Genomic DNA, 19,917 nt, shown 5'->3' with positions numbered 1-19,917 from the left:
AGAGAAAAAATTATGCTCTGGGACCTTGAAATTATTAAATCTATGTGAAGCTTGGATACACAGCTTCTTTTAAAAATCTTTATAATGCATACCTTGCTATTACAGTAATATAAACACCTCAAAATCACGCTTATAATATGTGAAAAGCAAGTGTCTTATAAACCTTATTTTCCCACCTTCCAACCAGGGAGGACAGGTATGTGCATTATAGATGCCACGCGCCTTTTTTCCATCAGGCCAGTTTTCTCTGCAATGAAATGAAAGTTAAATCCCCCCCCAGCTTAAAACGAACCAGAACCAGCCCTTTAGTATGTAAGGTCAACTATGTAAGACCTACATAAGACAAGGAAAAGCATCTACCACCACCGAAAAACCCGGTGGTATTTATACACTGCTCTTTAGACAACAGATTTTAAAAGACTGGCTCACAGGCCTTATTTTCCCAGCACAGGATATGAGCAATTCCTATTGATTATATATGGAAGTTACAGACATCCTGGAGAAAGGGAACAGGGCCCCAAATGTCCTGGCAGGTGTAAGAGCAAAACATTTTCTTAAAATGCTACAGTACGTCCCAGCATTTTTAGGGGTTGTCATTGTCAGCAAATTAGAACTGCAGACTTCACAACAAGCCATTTTAAACAGCCTCTGGATGAATCACCGCCAGATATGTGCCCCGGCTAAAGCAACTCCACAATCTCGTTTCAGAGATGTTATTTCCAAAGAGTTACTTAAAAGGAGTTGTAATTATTGAAGAAAGTTCCCCCTGCAGACAAAGAAAACCTTCTTCATCTGCTCAGCAAATCCTTTTTCTGCTATCAAAAGCACGCAGGCATGATGAGAAGAAAAGGGTTATAGCTCTGATGTGCCTTTCAGATACAACAACTCTCTGTTTCTTTAAAGATACCATTATTTTTATGTCACCGTTATCAAATCTTATGGACCTGTATACTTCATAATTTAATGATACAGAGAGATTAATCTTCTTTATGCTTATATGCAATGCTTCTTAGCCTTTTAAGTATTCTCACTGGAAATGCAGACTCAAGAAAATACACTATTCAAATAGAGATATATCCAGCCACACTAGGATGTGCAGGTTATACACACAACTGGATACTTATGTTGGTATATCCTATATTGGGCAAAAAAAAATATTGTGTTTCTTAAAACCACTATTTATAACACTAGGACAGCTAAGAGTAATCTCCGTTAGTGAAAATAATAGCCAACAATTTTATTTCAAGGATTTTTCTTTGCAAACATTTTTACTACATTTCTCCTGGAACTATGTTTATTCAGAGGCTCTCAAGATATTTACACAGCAAAGTCTAGAAATAAAATCAAGAAATGAAACAATATTTCCTGCTCTACGGGGAGGTACTCTGGACTAACTGAGCAATCACTGTATCACTCTTATCTACTACCAGGGATTAGCCTGGTTTCACAAGAAGAGCCATCACCTCACGGAGGAAACACCTACTGCTCACATAGTACTTGAAGAGACAGAAGATTCTCAAAGAATGTAGAAGCTTCTTCCATACTTCATTTGAAAATGTAAAACAAGGTCTGCGATAATCCTCTGCAAAAACCTTGGTATTATTCTGACAGTTAATGTAAAAGTCACAAAAATATGGTTTGGTGGCTTTTATGGCAGCATTCTGTGCCTGCACAAGGCCTGAGAGGACAGAGCAGGTTTCCCAAGAGTCCACATACCTAAAGGATGATAATTCTGAGAATACAAGGATATAGGTTTCTTTTTAAATGCAAAGTTACGGTACTGTATACATATTTAACAATGATAACACTGCTCTCTCACTTCCCCTTTTGTTCCTGTTCACCCAGTCTTGAAGCAATTCATGGGCAGCGATTCAGCAAGTTCAGTGTTATTTATGACATGAAATGAAGGAACTTCAGAAATAAAAGAGGGAAATACCAAAGACTTTAAAGGAATTTAGTCAAAAAAGCAACACTTCATGTGACAGTCCAATTATATAAAATTTCTCCAAGAAGGTGAGCCTAGCAGTCTCAAAGATTGGTACATTAAAAGTCAACACATAACAAATCTTCTACACCAAAAATATACTCCGGACACTTAAATCTGGACAGCCATGTCCAGAAGCCAAAAGAAAAATAAAAAAAAGACACCAAACTGAATGAAAGTCTCCTCTTATCCAGACTTTCAGTGGTAATTTTTTGTAATGTTCTTTCAACACAGCACTGAGATGCAAACAAAGCATACCAACAAAGATTTCAGGTTTGTTAGCAAATTCTTTTAGAGCTTCTTTCTTCCCTGCACACGGACATCTGCTTTGCTCTACGAAGCACTGCCAGGTTACTAACAATATAAGATGGAGTCCCACACATACGGCGCAGCCATTTCAGACAGTATTTATCCTATCTGCAAATATAAAATAATAATAATGAATAAATAACAATTAATAAAAATGCAACCCAAACCTTTGTAAGAACAGTTGCCTCCACCTTAAAGCGTAGAGATATGGCCTAAATGACTTTTTTGAAGTCCCTTGCAATGCTATTTTTACACGAATCTCTCAGTTACTAGTTTGTAGCACTTGCAGGCATCATGGTAGTTCCTAAAAATATTTAGTGGAAATGTACTTGCCAAACAAAAAAAAAAGGTAAGAAAAAAACCATAGAAACAATGCATTCTGCTTGAGAAACTTCTGGAGCTCAGTTGTTCGTGAGTTTCATCTCAAAACCTGAATACAGCAATCTAAATGTTAGAGGAAAGACAAGAAAAAGTCAGAAAAGTTAAACCTAATACTCTAAATGTGGGATGCTTCAGGTTGGATGAGTCAGTGCCCAGAAAAGGAAACAAAAGGGTGCTCAGGTGTGAGCCATCAAAATCAAAGAGCAGTGTGATTTAAAATCGTAACATGGAATCAACCTCAACTCAACTCAGCTGGGAACAAGTTAGCTGCTTCATGGCTCTTCCTATGCTCAAAAAGATGAGATATTCACCCTCTGCAGATGCCTTGGTCTCCTCTTCGAGGATAAATGGAGCCCACCTGACTCATTCAGATCAGTGGCCTCACTTTTATGTAACTTTGGTTAAAAAAAAAAAACAAAACAAAAAACAGGATGAATGCTCTCCAAATCCAGCCACTGCCATTAAACAAAATCTGTGGGAGACCGAGGAACTCAATCCCCACACACTGAAGGCTGCCCTGAACCACAAAGCTGTTCATCTCAGTATAGACTTATTTGAAAAGCGGTTACAGAAAGCCCTCTGGGAATAATGACCATGCTAGTCAACACCTACTTGTTTACAACAAGTAAGAGAAAGACCCAGAATAGAATACTTTTTTTTTTTTCAATATATATTCATCATCAGAGGTCACAGCAGAAGTGCATGTTGTTAAAAAAGACAGGCTTTGTCAAGGATCCAAAAGAGAGGTCACTGGGCAATTACCACAGTGAGCCGCGCTGACCTAGAGGTTTGAAATCTATGTCAGTTCATTATATTTTTATTCCCCGTATGTGTGGAGGTCCACAGCCATCCAGAAATACACCAAAAAATGCATGCAAAAATTTAAGGTTCTCTTCAGTCTGATTTCTTCAGGCTTTTTTTCTAGTAGGAAATATAGTGGACAGCTTTTAAATCGGTTCTCCTGTATCAGGCAGATTAGACAGCAAAAAGCACAGCCCAAAAACACAAACAAAAGCTGACTTTCACTGAGCTCCAGAGAAACTGGGCAGAGCTGTCACCTCAAGGCAGAAGTCCTGCTTCTGACTGGAAGCTGAGACCTGTGCAAGCTACATAAAGCTTGACTGAGAGCGCTACCAAAAATACTAAAGGGCAGTAGGACCCTTCATAGAAGAAAGCAGTTCAGCTATCACAATGAAGATCTACACCAGTGACTTCTGCTGGGATGGTGATTCCCATTTGAGATTTAGCTGTGAAGAACGGTAACAACTGGGCTAAATGGTACAAAGTGACTTGCATGGATCAATGACATCACTCTTTAACTGGGAGCAAACTGGAGCTTTGATTACAACGTGAAGTTTTTAGAACTCTCCATTTTGCCAAGATCCTGGGAAGAAGTTACCCCAGAAGGAACTGAAACTCTCACATCACTATTGGGTGGTATCTACAACACTGGTTGAAAATAAGCCAGGTTGTATACTGGCTTCTGTAGTTACCAACACATAACACTGCTGGAGGGTAGCAAGTTCAGGCATTCAGTTTAGAAATTCTACTAAATACTACTATGCTACTGCTGCCTGGGAAAGTGAATCCCAAAAGGTTTCAGAGGTTTGCTAAAACTTTCTCACATTTTAGGAATAGAGGACTGCTGTATTACTTTAATGAGCTTAACCACTGTGGTATTATCAGTTCCCTGTCTTTTTTCTTACTCAGATACACTTCAGGGTTAAATACAGTGTTCTTTGCTTGGCTGCAAATACCTGTATACATTAACGAGATGTCTGGATTACAGCAAATGCTGCCCTTTTCAGTTTCCTTGTTTATTAAACCGCTCAACAGTTCATGTACATTATGTGAACTCTTCCCGGGGGATTTGATTTTCATTATACATGACTCTTCACATTTCTAGTCACAAATACAACGCTTTTTACATCTTTCAGTAGTTGCTTCATTAACTCCCTAAACCCAACTTTTTTACATTACAAAGTACCATTTCTGCTCTTGCTATTTTATATTTCTTAATTTTTAGAAACTGTAAAATTGAACTGTAGCTGTTAAAAGCCACCACTTAAAAGAACCTGTTACAGAAGCAAATAAGTATTTACATAGTCCTGCCATGCAGACAGATAGTTAATCTTCAAAATGTCTTTGGCAGATAGTATTAGCCAAAGCCAAGTGCTCCAATGGCAAAACCTTACAGGTTTTATTGGAGTTACACAAGTCTAATTAGAAGGAACTGCAGAAACTGATGCAAAAGAGGCAGGAATCTAGAACTGTAAAGAAAGAATTCTTTTTGTAGTCCTGTATCTTGGGCCAAGGTAGACTGATGCTGGGCTTCAAAAATGAGATACTATTGGTGCCTGAGCCACATGGGGCCAAAGGGGTGATTTGTTTCAGGGAGGGTTTCAGAGCAGCTTGTAGAATCAGAGGGAACAAGGGCTGGATACCACGTGGCTCTGCACAAGGTGTTTCTCTGCGCCGAACCCTTCAGAATGACAGATGTTGACTTAGAAATGGGCTGATTTCCTATGTTAATCCAAGATGAGTGAAAGAGTTACATTTACAAGAGGACCAAGGACTGGGGCAGGAGTCAAGAGTCATACGTAGGGCAGACTCAAAAAATAACACGGGGAAAAAAGCAAGCTCAGAGGAGATGAATAGGAGATTCAAGAATCAGGGCTGCTCAGGCCACTGCTGTTAGCCATCCTGTGGAAATGGAATGGAGAGGAGATGGCAGACCACCACCTTTAAAAACAGAGAAGGTTTATTTGTGACCTTTCTAGCTATTTGTCTAGAAGCTAAAAATCCACCTGTATCGATTCAGCAGCACAAGGGGACTCTTTCCTGCCTATGGAGGCTCCCAGATTACTCACAGCCCTCAACAATCCCTGCAGCCATCACATTCATACTGGGACACCATGCGCTCTCTTTTACCACCAAAAATCAGAGCTTCTCCCAGCATTTTGTGCCACTGAGTCCTTTCAAAGGGCCGCTTGGCTTCTCTCAATCTATTGCCTTCAGGATCTTCTAAATACCACGGTGAGAAGTATCATGCAATTTATACACTCTCCATGGACAGAAATATACAGATACAAACACCATAGGTATATAATGGGACAGGACGCTTCCCTACAGTGGTTAGGACAAGTTTAGCAGGTCCAGCTAAGCAAACACAGCAGTCCCAAATAAAATACACACGCTATGACCCTATGACTCCACGCTGAGGTTTCCTGTTATCCTGGCAAGATTGTCTAGTTCTTGACTTGTCCCCTATGCTGTTATTAGTTCAGCCCTGCCTGTGCTGGCTGAAACCTCGTCTCTGTGATGTGAAAATATGTTCTTATATTATTTACATATAGACTAAAGTGAAATGCAGCTCTGGAAAAGACAAGGTATCTGCAGTCTTAGTGCCTATTACCAGGTTCTGATTATCTTTCAGCTTTTCCATAGCACTCACTGAAACCTGCGAGAACTGCACACGGTCTTAATTTCATTAGGCTTTTACCTCCTGACAGTTGCTACATGTTAGCTAATATAATTTGGTTTCCCCTTGTGAAGAGGCTTTGTGAAAGCTGAAGCTGCAGACTTTGGATTCACCCTGCACGAACACACTGCAGTAATCTATACAGATAAAGCACTCAGGGTCCACACCAGGGTGCCCTTGTGATGTGCTCCTCGGCTGCGACAGTAATATGGATAAGAGACAGCAAAGCCTCTGAGCAGCACGTACAAGGCACAGACTCATTCACTCTAATTAGACTTAGGTCTTCCCTGCCTCACTTCGTCAGGAAGAGAAAGAAAGATGACTACAAGAGGCTTCAACATTCAGACATTCTACAAACCACTAAGCACTATATAAACTGGTACTCAGGAGCCATATCAAGATTTACAGACTAATGGACGCAACTGAAACAAGAGAAAGACAGTGCAATAAATGTCCCCAAAACAAGACACGGATTCCCACCTTTCCCCTAGGTGAGGAGGAAATAGGCTTGCTGCATAGCTTGAATACAGATGGTTACATACACACATATGCTGAGAAATAACAACCTGTCTAGAAAGGAAGGGGGTTTACAGCAGCACAGATCAATTCCAGCTCATTTCAGAACTATTCTGTATCTGCTGAAAAGAAACACATACAGACACAAAGGAAAAAGGCAAGGGGGTTGTGAAATTAACCGCCCAGGTTTTGGTCAGTATTAAAAGGTGATGAAAAAGGGTAATCACTGCCTTATAAGTTGGTCAAGGGAGACTGATGGTGATAAACTACAGCTCTATTTTTTTTTTCCGTAAGGGAAGTTGAGGAGAAAAGCTAGTGTGATGAATGCGTTGGCTGCTAATGCCACGTTCCATAGGCAACAGCCTGAAATTTAATCCTACAAATCACTGAAAGGAAAATGTTTGGTTGAAACAGCTTGCTCTCCGAAGTGCTCCCCCCTCCCGCCCCGAGTCTGTTCCTGAATGAGCCGCTGTCGCTCAGCACATCAACAAAACAGATTAACTGTTAGATAATCTGATTTGGGGGGGGGTAGGTACCCACTAACCGTGCCACACTCTGCTAAAAGCACATGGCATAAAGAGTCACAAACACAAGGCTGTACAGTCTGGTCCTCCTCTTGCCTTTGCACTGCATTTGGAAGCATTACTTCTCCAGCCAAAAAAGGCAAAAGGATTTCATGTGGTGACAGCCAGTTCTTTGCTTAAAATGCCCACATAGCACATGGATGCTGCTCCCTGATTGAAGAGATTATTCTAGACCTATAAGCAACGCATAATACAAAAACCTGCTTCAAAAAAAACCAAAACAAAACAAAAAAAACCCCACCAAACAACACTTCTCTTTACTTTTTAATGCATAAAACTGTGTGTATGCTTTCTGTGTTCTGAAGTAGAGAGTTAAACCCCAGTAGCATGTCTTTTTTTTTTTTTTTTAATTTTGCTTTCAGCAGCTTCTTATTAGTTAAGCCTATTCTTCTCTGTCTTTGCAATGATCCTTTTCAATTGCTTTTATTTCTTGGTGTCAAGTCAGTGTAAACGGCTGTTGCTGAATTAGAGAGATCTGCTTTTCTCCACCCAAAGAAGTGATTTAAATCATAAAGCACCTTCCAGGAAAGAAGCAGGCAATGAAGCACAGCAGCTGCTGCCTTTTCCAGAGCAGCTGGACACCAACAAGCTGAACGCATCACAGCAATACATTGCCTTTTCAAAATTAGGACCCCCGTTTGCCTTTTGTAATTTATCACGTTTACACAGGTGCTAAGAATCTTGATTTGTTTTGTCTAGGCTTCAGAAACAAACTATTATTCTGTGTGGCTTTAAGTATTTTGTATAGTATTATAAAGTGCAGTAAGGTCTAGGCTCCCAAGTGCAAAAGGGAAAGGAGATGTGCACAATGGTCCTGCAAAGTGCCGCATTCTTAAGTCACATCCCAGACTATCCCATACCCCATTTCAAGACAGAAGTTGTTTTTATGGATTTAAACAGCCGTTACAGGATTATTTAAGTTAAAGTTTCACCTTATTTTTATTTCAACAACTCATTTATTGTAATAATAAACTGAGGATAAGGACCACTACCTTTAGCTCAAAAAACATAGCGTTTATTAGTTTCCTTACTGGCAAGCGACCTGCCCATAGGCCGTGCTTCCTGGATTTCTTTGTTTTACTTTTATCTCTCTGGCATATCAGCGTTATAATTTTAAAGTCAAACATTTTCACAGGGCTACCTTCCTGCTACTTTGCACCTGAGGAAAGCTGTCAGTAAGGGGTCTTGGCCTACTCTGCCTTCTGTCCTGAGGACTCAAACAGTGATGTCTTCACAACCCAATATCCTGGGACTCTAATTCTGGGACTCTACCTTTGAAGATCCCTTCAGCCAGGAGATCTATTGTTACAGGGACATATGGGAACCTGCACTGCCATCACAGAGTGACACTCTCTGTGCAGCAACACTCACCGCACATCTGCGCACATAGGTTCTCTGAGCAATAAATCTGCACACTTGCTGGATATCTCCCAAACACCCGGGAAGGTCCTGGCCTAAATTGGTCTGTAGGGACTGTGGAGATGAGGGAATTTCACTCTGTAAGCCTGTTTAGCACCTTGAGGGCAAAGGCATAGCTCAGCACAGGTACCTCAGCCATTGTGGCTGGGTGGAGAACAGATTGAGAACACCCTTGGGGGTGCTGGTTGATGAGAAGCTCAACATGAGCTGACAATGTACACTTGCAGCCCAAAAGGCCCACTGTATCCTGAACTGCATCAACTGAAGCATGGCCACCAGCTCGAGGGAGGTGATTCTGCCTCTCTACTCCACTATGATATGATGAGAAGCTCAACATGAGCTGACAATGTACACTTGCAGCCCAAAAGGCCCACTGTATCCTGAACTGCATCAACTGAAGCATGGCCACCAGCTCGAGGGAGGTGATTCTGCCTCTCTACTCCACTATGATAAGACCCCACCTGGAGTAGTGCGTCCAGCTTTGGAGTCCTCAGCACAGGAAAGACATGGACCTGTTGGATAAAGTCCAAAGGAGGGCCACAAAGACAATCAGAGGGCTGGAGGACTTCTGCTATGAAGACAGGCTGAGAGACTTGGGTTGTTCAGCCTGGAGAAGGCCCTGTTACAGAGGGGTAACAGTTTTAAACTGAAGGAAGAGAGATTTAGATTAGAAATAGGAATAAATTTTTCACTATGAGGGTGGTGAGACACTGGAACAGGTTGCCCAGAGAAGCTGTGGATGTCCCACACCTGGAGGTGTTCAAGGCCAGGCTGGATGGGGCTTGGAGCAACCTGGTCTAGTGGGAGGTGTCCCTGCCCATGATCTTTAAAGGTCCCTTCCAACCTATACCATTCTATGATCAGGTTACAGGGGTGAGATCTGCACTGACTGGGCTCAGAAGGGGTGTTTGAGGCCCATTCTCTGCAAATTTAATTGCCAGACATGGACTGTGATTTGTAGAGCACCTCCTCCCTGAGCTCGCTTCCCTGCAGTGGCATTAAATCCATCTAAAACTAGAAAAGTTATGATCCAGATCCCAAGTTGTCAATGCAAACTCTTCTGCCTTTGTTTAGGCTGCAATGGTATGTGCTGCAGGGCATGGAAGGCATCTCAGAACAGAATCACTGAAATTCTGAGGAATTTGTCAAACAACAAAACAGTTGACTACATTGTTTAAGTACAAAAAGAATTAAAGTACAGCCTAAGGAACTGATTTAGTGCATACGCAGGGCCACCAGATTACAGCTGAACAGCAGCGCTGACATCCTGTTGTGTGCACGATGTGCCCAGATGTGTGAAATAAAACAGAGCTGCAGGAAAAATGACCTTCAAGCTAGAGCACAAAACAATCACCCATCAGAACATCATCCATGCAACATATTTATGGAGGGGCTAGAGACAGAGGTGATCAGGTGCACATTTGGCACTCATTAAGTGTTAGTGCTTGCAATTAGTCAGAATCCTTGACCATTAATCCCAGAAATTCCCTGTTACAAAAGATGTTCAGTCATTTGGCCAGATGTTTCTCACACAGCCTTTAAAAGGAACTGCCCTATGCCTGCATCGTAAATATTTGACTGTCTTAGTCATTCAACAATGGAAATTTATTTAGCCAACAGCCTGTTAATAAAAAGACAAACAAACATACAGCTTCCTAGGGATGTTTTGGTTCTTTGCCACACAGAAATTACAGGCAACATTCAATGAAACAATACAGTCTCAGATTTTCTTTTGGTAGGGTAGCCATGAGTTTATACTGTCGTAAAACCAGCTTTGAAATCCAAACAACATTCTCGTTAGTTGTAGGTAAAGTTGTGTAAATCATTTTTTGTCTGCTGCCTACAGTGATATAGAAATGTACTCTTGCAATTATGTCAGGCAGCTAAATAGCTTTTTAAAAATTAATCACCACCCCACCCAATGTAGCATATATATTTTTTCTAACAATGCCAATAATCATTCTGAACAAACAAAAAGATTCAGAAAGTGGAAACAGAGATTATACTAAACGGAAAAAAAATCTCTAATAACGCTTCACAGCGTTCAAAATCTGTGAGACACTCATTTCCAATGTTGAAAGGAAAAACAAAACAGATCCTACTCTTCTTGGAATGAAAATGCATTGACTTCAACGGAAATACAGTCAAGTTCCATGTGTGCATCTTTCCTTCCACCGCAGTTTAACTAGTGGGAGCCTGGCTGATTTCTCCATAAATATATAGTTCAGTTGTTCCTGGCTGCAAAGAACCTGCAGAGTTCCTGTACTTTTGCATCATTAGCATACAAAATGTGTTCTGAGCCAAATCACTGGATCTGAACACAATCAGCCTCTGAGGATTAAGTCCTTATCTAAGCAGAAAGGAAAGATACCACCTACGGGTCCAAATTTCCCAAAATCCCCCAACTGATATTGAAAGCTAGTCCAAACCAGTCTTTTTTATGATCGAGTGCCTTCTGTACTCAGTATGTTCTTATGTCCTTTTAGACACATCTGTAGACCCCTAAAATTTTAGATGGGGTTCTAGCCCAACCTCTTCTTGGTCAAGAAATATTTTAATGCTCATGTCAGTCTAAGCTAGGAGGAATCCTGGATGAACCCCTACTACACATCTGCGATGCCACACACCATGCCTCAGGCACGAGGGCTCAGGCATTTGAAGATCCACGTATAAGTCACCACTGCTAAAAAAGCACAAGTTGCCATTAGACTCCCCCCACATCTGCATGTGTATGTGCCTTTGAGGTTTTCTATACTGTTTTTTCTTCAAAACGTTAGCACACAACCTCTAGGATGCCTCAAATCTGGTTAAGGCATTGCATTTATTTTTGCTCTTTATGAAGTGATTAACCAGCCAAAACACTCAATGAAATCAGGACTGCCACCGGTAGAAAAACTGCCATCCTCCCCTCTTCTAAGCTAAAGAGATTTATTGTATGTGGTTCTTCATCTCCATAAAAAGTTACTTTTCCTCTATAACACACTATAAAAATCTTTTGGGTGCCGAGGCTCCTTCTATATGATGAAAGCCAAAGGGAGATGGCAAAGCCTAATAGCAAAGAATCATGCCCTTTTAATGAGGTCTCATGTGTTTATGCCCCTCACTCTCAGGGCACTGGTTCAACACGAGAGATAGCAAAGAATCATGCCCTTTTAATGAGGTGTCATGTGTTTATGCCCCTCACTCTCAGGATGCTGGTTCAACATGAGAAAAAAAATGGGAGCAGCCCATTCAGCTTCCCAACCTCCTTTCTTCAGTGTCCTCCTCCTGTCTGAACAGCCTAGCAGGATAAAGCAGGTCATTAGACAGGAGGCATCTACACTGGAAAAGGGTTTGGGCCATGCCTCATACAAAATGTCTTACATTTTCATCTTTTGTGGATCTTCTTCGTAATGCATTTCAAATAAGTAAATACATGAGGCAGGAAAAAAGCAGGAGGCATCTACACTGGAAAAGGGTTTGGACCATGCCTCACACAAAATGTCTTACATTTTCGTCTCTTGTGGATCTTCTTCATAATGCATTTCAAATAAGTAAATGCATGAGGCAGGAAAAAAAAAAAAAAGAAAAAAAAAAAAGAGGTTGTTGCTTCTGTGCTCACTACCTCCACACACAGAAGTTCGATGTCAATAAATGAAGATTTGCTAAAGTCAGGAAATGGAAGGCGGACAGAAGTTCTGAGATAGAAAGGGTACATTTTATGAAAGATTTACAAGATATACATTCGATGATTTTTTCATCACATTGTGCTCCACTATGCTCTCTAAAAACATCCACTGTAAATATGACATGCTTTCTGCATTTTACTTTTTGAAGCTTCTTACAGAGCTGTTTAGGAATCTGGGGTTCAGAGGTCCAGCGTTCCCTACAGCGCAAAAAGCCAAAGTGCTGTGCACAGCAAAGACCTTCCCAACTTCAGCTAACCTGCATTTAATAGACAACCTTGATGTCATGTCACTTTGGCCACTGTCAATAGATTTGTTCTCCTCCATAACCACGTAGGTATCTGGTGCAGTTTTCAATTTCAACACCCTGTATTAAAGGAGACAGTCTAATTATTCTCTCTCATAACAAACAGTTTTCAAGAAAGAGCTTGTGATGTAGGATGAAAATACCAGATGGATCAACTTCCATTTAAACCATAATGTTGCAGCTAAACAGAGCATAAGGTTGTCATTCAAATTTGGGGCTTAATCCTGCCACCTCTGCTGTGAGGCAAGAGAAACCTGACTGAATAACTACTGAGCACGAAGCAGGTGGTAAAATATAACACTATATGACTAATAAGAAAGAATTTATCCCACCTTTGTATTTCTTTGTCTGTTATGCTATTGTTAACTGAGTAATGGAAGGTGGTTCTTTACATGTTTATTTTCTTAGATGTACTATACAAGCAACAGAAATCAGCTTTGCAATGTCCAATAAACAATGAACAAAGAAAACCTGTACACTTCCCATTTCTCTGACTACTGTCATCCCACAGTCCTTTTATTACTAAGATGGACTTAAAAGGCCAGTTTTCTATGTTGGGACAAAGCAGCAACCAAACATTTCTGCACCATCCAGGCACTTTTGATGTAGTCCACTTATAAACCAAGGCTGCTTTGCAGGGTCACACCTTATGGCATCCATAGAAGAGTATGGGAGAAAGAAATGCATCATTTTGTGATCATTACTACACTAAAAAAAATGGCAACAAGCAACCCCTAACCCAGCTACTGGTACACATGTAGCAAATTATACTAGAATCACATTCCATATTAATGGAAAATATAGGTATATTGAAGTAAAACCATTTTTTTCTCCGAAGCAGATTTCAAGTATTAGTATATTTACTTCTCTTTGATGCCTATTCTCATACTGCATTTAGACATGAGTAACTTCATTACAGCCTATCTCAGAAAGTTGTTTAGAACTCCTATCATCATCATCCTAGTTTCTTTGCAAAGAACAGTATTCTTCATTCTTCTCTAAGTAAGTAGTGGCTAAAATCTAGGAGCCGAAACAACTGGTATGAGGATTCATGGATGTGATGACAGATCAGACAGCTAAGAAATTGTTCCCTGTAGAATGAATCATCCATGCCAATATATATTGAAAAAAATAATATTCTAATTTTTATTCATTAATGAAATATTGCTGAAGAATGTAAACTGAAACTTTCTGCAACAAGTTCCATGAAACATTCTGCTGCTTCCATGCATTTCCTATCCAAATCAATCCACATTTGACATGTAGTGTTTTTTTGCATAAAAATAATATGAAACAAAATGTTTTCCACAGTCTAGATTAAAAGAACATTAGTCAATCTTTCCTAAATAATTTAGCCTTCAAAATAAGATGCAGTCGAACTCAGCGTTTTAATACCATCTTAGACCAGGCTTTTCAGAATGGAGGATAGACAAACAAGGAGTGGATCCAGACAAAGAAAACAATTATGGGAACTGTACTATAATTCTAATTACAAAGATCACTACTCACAATAGACATACTATTAACCACATTGAATATAAAAGTTAATAATATAATGGTTCATAACATTATGGTCTAATGACAGAAGATCTCTCTCAAATTTTGAGTCTTGTTACTGAAGTATTCTGATAACATTGAGCCAAAAAAAATTATGATATTAATGAGAAGAAAAAGCACTTATTGTAAAATTACACCAAGAAGGAAAATAACTTTCTGCACTGTCTAGAACGAAGTCCTCTACCAATATTTTGATATCTACCATGGGGCACTTTTCAGCAGAAGAAACAAAAAAAAAAGGCAAGGCAAGGTAACTCGCAGTCAGATTCAGTAGCAACAGATACTAAAAATTTTCTTCACGATCACCTTGAATAATAGTTAAAGGCCTTAAAATTGTAAAGGCCAAATGTATCATTTAAGAGCTGAGAGGATTTCAGGTTTTTTGTGTTAGGAGAAAGAAAAACCTCCATGCCTTTATTTTAATTTGTGAAGCACACACCAAAAAAAAAAAAAAAAAAAAGCACAGGGGGGTACAAATGCTGACAACTCTCAAGAGCATCACATTTGAATCTTGAGACTAATTTATATATTTATATGCAAATGCAAAAAAAACCCTGCACCAAGACAAAATAGGATAAATCTTTAGGTACCTCCTCCCCTCCCTACCTCCCGCCCCAATTTCCTAATTCTCCTGTTTTAATGAAGTCTTAAAAACATTAGGCTTCACATGTGACACAACCAAGCCTAAAGATTTCTCCATCATCAAGCAAGATCTTTTGAAACTAGTGCTCTATTGGAAATGTTGGTTGCAGCAGAACGACAGAGATTTCAAGTCTGCATAGTTACTGGCTTTCTCTCTGTTACCATCATTATCTGCGACAGGTTTCTACATGCAAGCACCTCAAAGCATGAAATAAGAAAAAAAAAAGGGAAGGGAATAAATCAAGACCAAAATACAGCTATAGGTTGGCAAAAAAAAAAAAAGCTCAGCTTCTTTCCACAGAATTTTCTCTTTTATAGTCAACATATAAATCTTACTATAGAATGCTTATTACCAGTAGCTGTATTTTTGATGTCACTGGCTCCTGCACTTAAAGCACACATATGGATATTCCTAGGATCACATATTATATGTTCGATAGTGCTTATTTGCAGCCCTGGATGTATCTATCACTTCAGGTTTTGGGTTTTTTTTAGTGAAAAGCAGTGCAAAAATGAAAGTCTTGCGCAATTCAGGTATTCTTCCTTTTTTATGCCTTGTTTTCGGAGAGTTTTGAATGAATAATTCATTAATACTCCACTGGGGAGAAAAAGAAGAAAGGAAAAAGGTACAAGAGCTTTTTCCTTGCATGTACAAAGTGCGAAAGAGTGAGTTTTGGGAGCAAGAACAACAGCTCATCTTTCAAAGAGCACGTATACCCGCAACACAACAGAACTATAAGAAGTTATTTGTTGACAAAGGGACTATTTCACACTTAATTTGGGAGTTTCATTTCCTCAATGTAAAAGATGGTTTAAAAAGAAAAGCTTCAAAGAAACACATGAAATGAGTGAGGGAAAAGGCAAGGCTAACACCACAGTACAGTTACTGTCTTAAATTTCTGTTGGGATTCTGTAACAAGCATAGTTAATCTTATGACCTTGAATCACATTGTGGAAAAGCAATGAAAAATCTAGAATTTACCCAGAAATTCCACGTATTGGGCTCGATTAACTTCTCACAAACATAACCGGAAAACCTGACTGTGATGGGGAGTCTGATTAAGGTTGGAAAACTCGTGAAAGTATTTAGACAAGTTGGTGGTTTTGCTTTCTCCTTCTTGACTTTGATATGTGCCCATCCCTTCCACCTGCAAACACCACCACAACGCAGACTGGAGCTCTGCAAGGCTTTTCCTGAAATAAAACCTCACCTGTTTAGTATCCTGCCTCAGAAGCTATGCATCCTCACACCTTGTTGAAGCTCTGGGTAGTGCCTGTGGGATGGAGGACACAGCATCAATGGCTGTGGGATGCTCCAGCAACCTCCTAGAACAGTAAGAGTACTGGGCTTGTCCAACGACAGTGATGGGGCTGAGGGGAAGCCATCCATCTTTTCTCCAAAAAGAAGTCCTCAGATAAAAGACGATGTGAATGTCAAGCAGCTAGACAGAAGCGCTAAGGGGGTGAGAGAACTCTACGGAGGAAGGAAAAATTAAGTAAAACCTCAACTTCCCTTAGAAAGTGTTTCTAGACCTCAGAGCTTTTTCTGTGGAAAAAAAAAAAAAGAAAAAGAAAAGCCTTAAGAAAAAAGGCAAAAGCTTAAAATGACTACACTTTGAAGTCTCACACAAGAAAGTGACAAGGAAAAAAACCTACAGCACTTTTTTGTCTCAGTTTGAGGATTGGAAAGGGGAACTTAACTGATGGAAATTTGAATGCTGGGGGCTGAAAACATTGCATTTTCAAAGGGTTGGAGGCCTGAAATGGAATACGTGAGGGTATCTAGGGATATGGTTTAGTGGTGGTTTTGGCAGTGTTATGTTGACGGCTGGACTTGATCTTAAAAGGTCCCTTCCAACATCGACGATTCTATGATCTGTATCAGTGTAGGTAAAATAATATTTTGAAATAGATACAATAAATGGATTACAATAAAATTCGCAACAGGGGAGTGAAATACAGTGGGTAAGGAAAGGAGAGGAACATTAAAAAAATAGTTTTCAGCTTTTCTTTTTCGTAGCCCATAGGGCTATTAAGATGATTAGGGAACTAGAATACCTCTCTTCTGAGGAAAGGCTGAGGGATTCGGGTCTTTTTAGTCTGGAGAAGAGAAGACTGAGAGGAGGATCTGATCAAGGTCTATGAATACTTAAAGGGTGGGTGTCAAGAGGATGGGGCCAGTCTTTTTCAGTGGTGCCCAGCGACTGGACAAGAGGAAATGGGCACAAACTTGAATGTAAGAAGTTACACCTAAACATGAGGAGCAACTTCTTTACTTTGAGGGTGGCAGAGCCCTGGAAGAGGTTGCCCAGGGAGGTGGTGGAGTCTCCTTCTCTGGAGACATTCCAAACCTGCCTGGACACGTCCCTGCGCAACCTGCTCTGGGTGGACCTGCTTTGGCAGGGGGTTGGACTAGATGATCTCCAGAGGTCCCTTCCAACCCCATATCATTCTGTGATTCTTTTACTTTCTGACACTCCTGCAGTCATTCTCCAGGTATAAGCAATGGTATCTCAACACATTCATACAAAGACAAATACGAATCTTACACAGACTTAATTGAAATCACATCTCAACTTTTTTCATTTAAAGAAAATTAACTACATGGGAATCAGAGCTCTTAATGTATTTTAAATAAGATTAATTAGTATCACTACTTCTTCCATGTGGGGAAATTATTCAGCACTCAAAATCCAGAGGACTATTGCAAGAGTTTTGTCCTCGGCAACACCAATCCTAGTTTCTAAAAAAATCACATAATAGCAGCTTCCCTTAAAAGTGCTGAGGATGAAAAAAGACTTCTGTAAAGCACTGAAATGGAAAGTCCAAAACTAGTGTGAACAGAACAAAAAAATAGCTTATTTAAAAAAACCCCAAAACATTAACTAAGAAACCAAACAAAAGCAAAACAACCTCTGTGCAAATACTTACAAGTTCTGCTAGTGGAAAATGGAGAGGCCAACGTTTAGTTAACTTGTCTTCACACCTGCCTACCATTTGTATTTATGGTTGGTTTGTTTGGGTTTTTTTTCTTTCCTATGTTTAATTGCAACATGAACTTCCCAGGCATTTCTTTGTTCTGCCAGGTGTGTGTCTCTCCCCTCTTTCCAGCTCAGACTTAGGCTGGTTAAGGTTCATGTGAATAAAGTCTTAGCTGATGAGATATTAACATGTACCACAGGTCTTCTCACCTGACAGCAATGATCAGTAACAAGCAGACAGATACACTAATGTTTTAGTAGTGCTAGACTTCATCTCCAGACATCTCCTCTTACAGGCTGTAAATGAGTCTTAATAACTTCACCTTGTCAAGGACAGGAGCAGAATTTGTAAGTGATATTTATCCACAAAGAACCTGAACTTCACAAATGACACGTCAGAGAGGCTGCAACAGTGAGCTCTTCCGCAAGAGTCTCTCAAACAAAGCAGGGAAGGAAAGGAAAGGTAACCACTAGAAAGAAACTAATGTTTGTGTTTAATGGGGGAAAAAGGGAAAAAACTGGACAAGAAAAGGTAATCAAACCAGTCAAAAATCCATGGCCATCTAAAGGATATAAAAAAATTTCTCTCAGGATATACCTAGAACAGACAAAATGCTTAAATACCAGACAAGGAGGGTACCAAATGATGCAGAAAAGGCACTAGATATCAAAATTAACAAAGTTGAGATCATTTAGAAAGGACAAAATACTGTCTAGTCAGCTTCATACTGATTCTCTGCAAATTTAGGGAAAAAAAGGTATACAGAATGTATTAATAAAAAATGAAAGAATAAGAGCGTAACTAATATAAAGAAACATAGTTTTCTTTTTCAGAAGTGGTTACATTAGGCAGATCTAATTTTCATGCTATCACAAGGTTAGTCATGCTATTGATACACAATATTAGACACCATCTAATACACCTTTTTCCCAAGAAACAATACTACTCAACAATAGCAAAACTACCCTTGCAAAGCAGATTCAAAACTCATAGCGTCTTTCTATTCCCAAGCAGTATTGCCAACAATACTTTTATTCTACCATCTACAATAAGTTTTGTGACATAGTTATTTATGGATCTTGATTGGATAGTGATTTAATGTGCTAAGGAACTAATTCGATTAATTGCAAAAGTTTTAATCCACCTTTCCTCATGGCAAAATCTTAATTATTCTTCAACCATGGTACCTTGCTAATACCAGCCTTGGAACACCTGTTTCAAGTAAGTGTGTCCCATATACCTTGCTGTTAAGAGGTAGGAGAAGAAAAAAGACAACCCAAGGGCTGGAACATCTCTCCTAAGATGACAGGCTGAGAAAGTTGGGGTTCTCACAAGTTGGAGAAGAAAAGGCTCCAGGGAGACCTTACAGCAGCCTTCCAGTACCTGAAAGAAGCCTACAGGGAAGATGGGGAGGTACTCTTTATGAGGGAATGTAGCGATAGGACGAGGGGTAATGGTTTTAAACTGAAAGAGGATACATTTAGACTAGATACTAGAAAGAAATTTTTTACTGTGAAGGTGGCGAGACACTGGAACAGGTTGCCCAGAGAAGCTGTGGCTGCCCCATCCCTGGAGGGCTTCAAGGCCAGGCTGGATGGGGCTTTGAGCAACCTGGTCTGGTGGGAGGTGTCCCTGCCCAGGGCAGGAGGGGTGGAACTAGATGATCTTTAAGGTCCCTTCCAACCCAAACTGTTCTATAACTTTATGACTCTATGACCCTGGGGCCTTGCACAAGCATATATTGCCCTGTCTTCAGCCAAAATGACTGATACTTTTGACAAGAGCTACCAAGGACACTGGCTGCAAAGAGCTGGACCTAAATGCAGACTTGAAGAGACTTTGAGTACTCCTGCTCCCCGTCACTCAGCAACCTCCTCTCCAGCTGCCCTGTGCCTGCTCACCGTGTTGGCACATTAGCTCACTGCACACGCCTGGACAAGATTTGACACTTCTCTGGGCACTGAGACACCAGCTCCTGGGCATATCCTGCAGCACCTGAATGCCAGTGGTCAGGGGCCATTCACAAAAAAAAAGAAAGAAAAAAAGAAAAAAAAAAAAAAAAAAAAACTACTTTATTTTTCCCTTCCAGA

At 40.1% G+C, this 19,917-nt stretch overlaps 1 protein-coding gene across 1 annotated transcript in view; it reads right to left on the bottom strand.

Annotated features, from left to right (window-relative positions):
• Window positions 1-19,917, bottom strand: part of RNF150 (ring finger protein 150) — a 122,118-nt gene that overhangs the window by 64,576 nt on the left and 37,625 nt on the right. The gene's annotated exons all lie outside the window — the stretch shown is intronic.

Source organism: Calidris pugnax, unplaced genomic scaffold, assembly GCF_001431845.1.
Source record: "Calidris pugnax isolate Ruff unplaced genomic scaffold, ASM143184v1 scaffold42, whole genome shotgun sequence".
Classification (NCBI taxonomy): Eukaryota; Metazoa; Chordata; class Aves; order Charadriiformes; family Scolopacidae; genus Calidris; species Calidris pugnax.
Note: the sequence above shows the minus strand (reverse complement) of the source record. Positions and strands in the feature narration are given on the sequence as shown.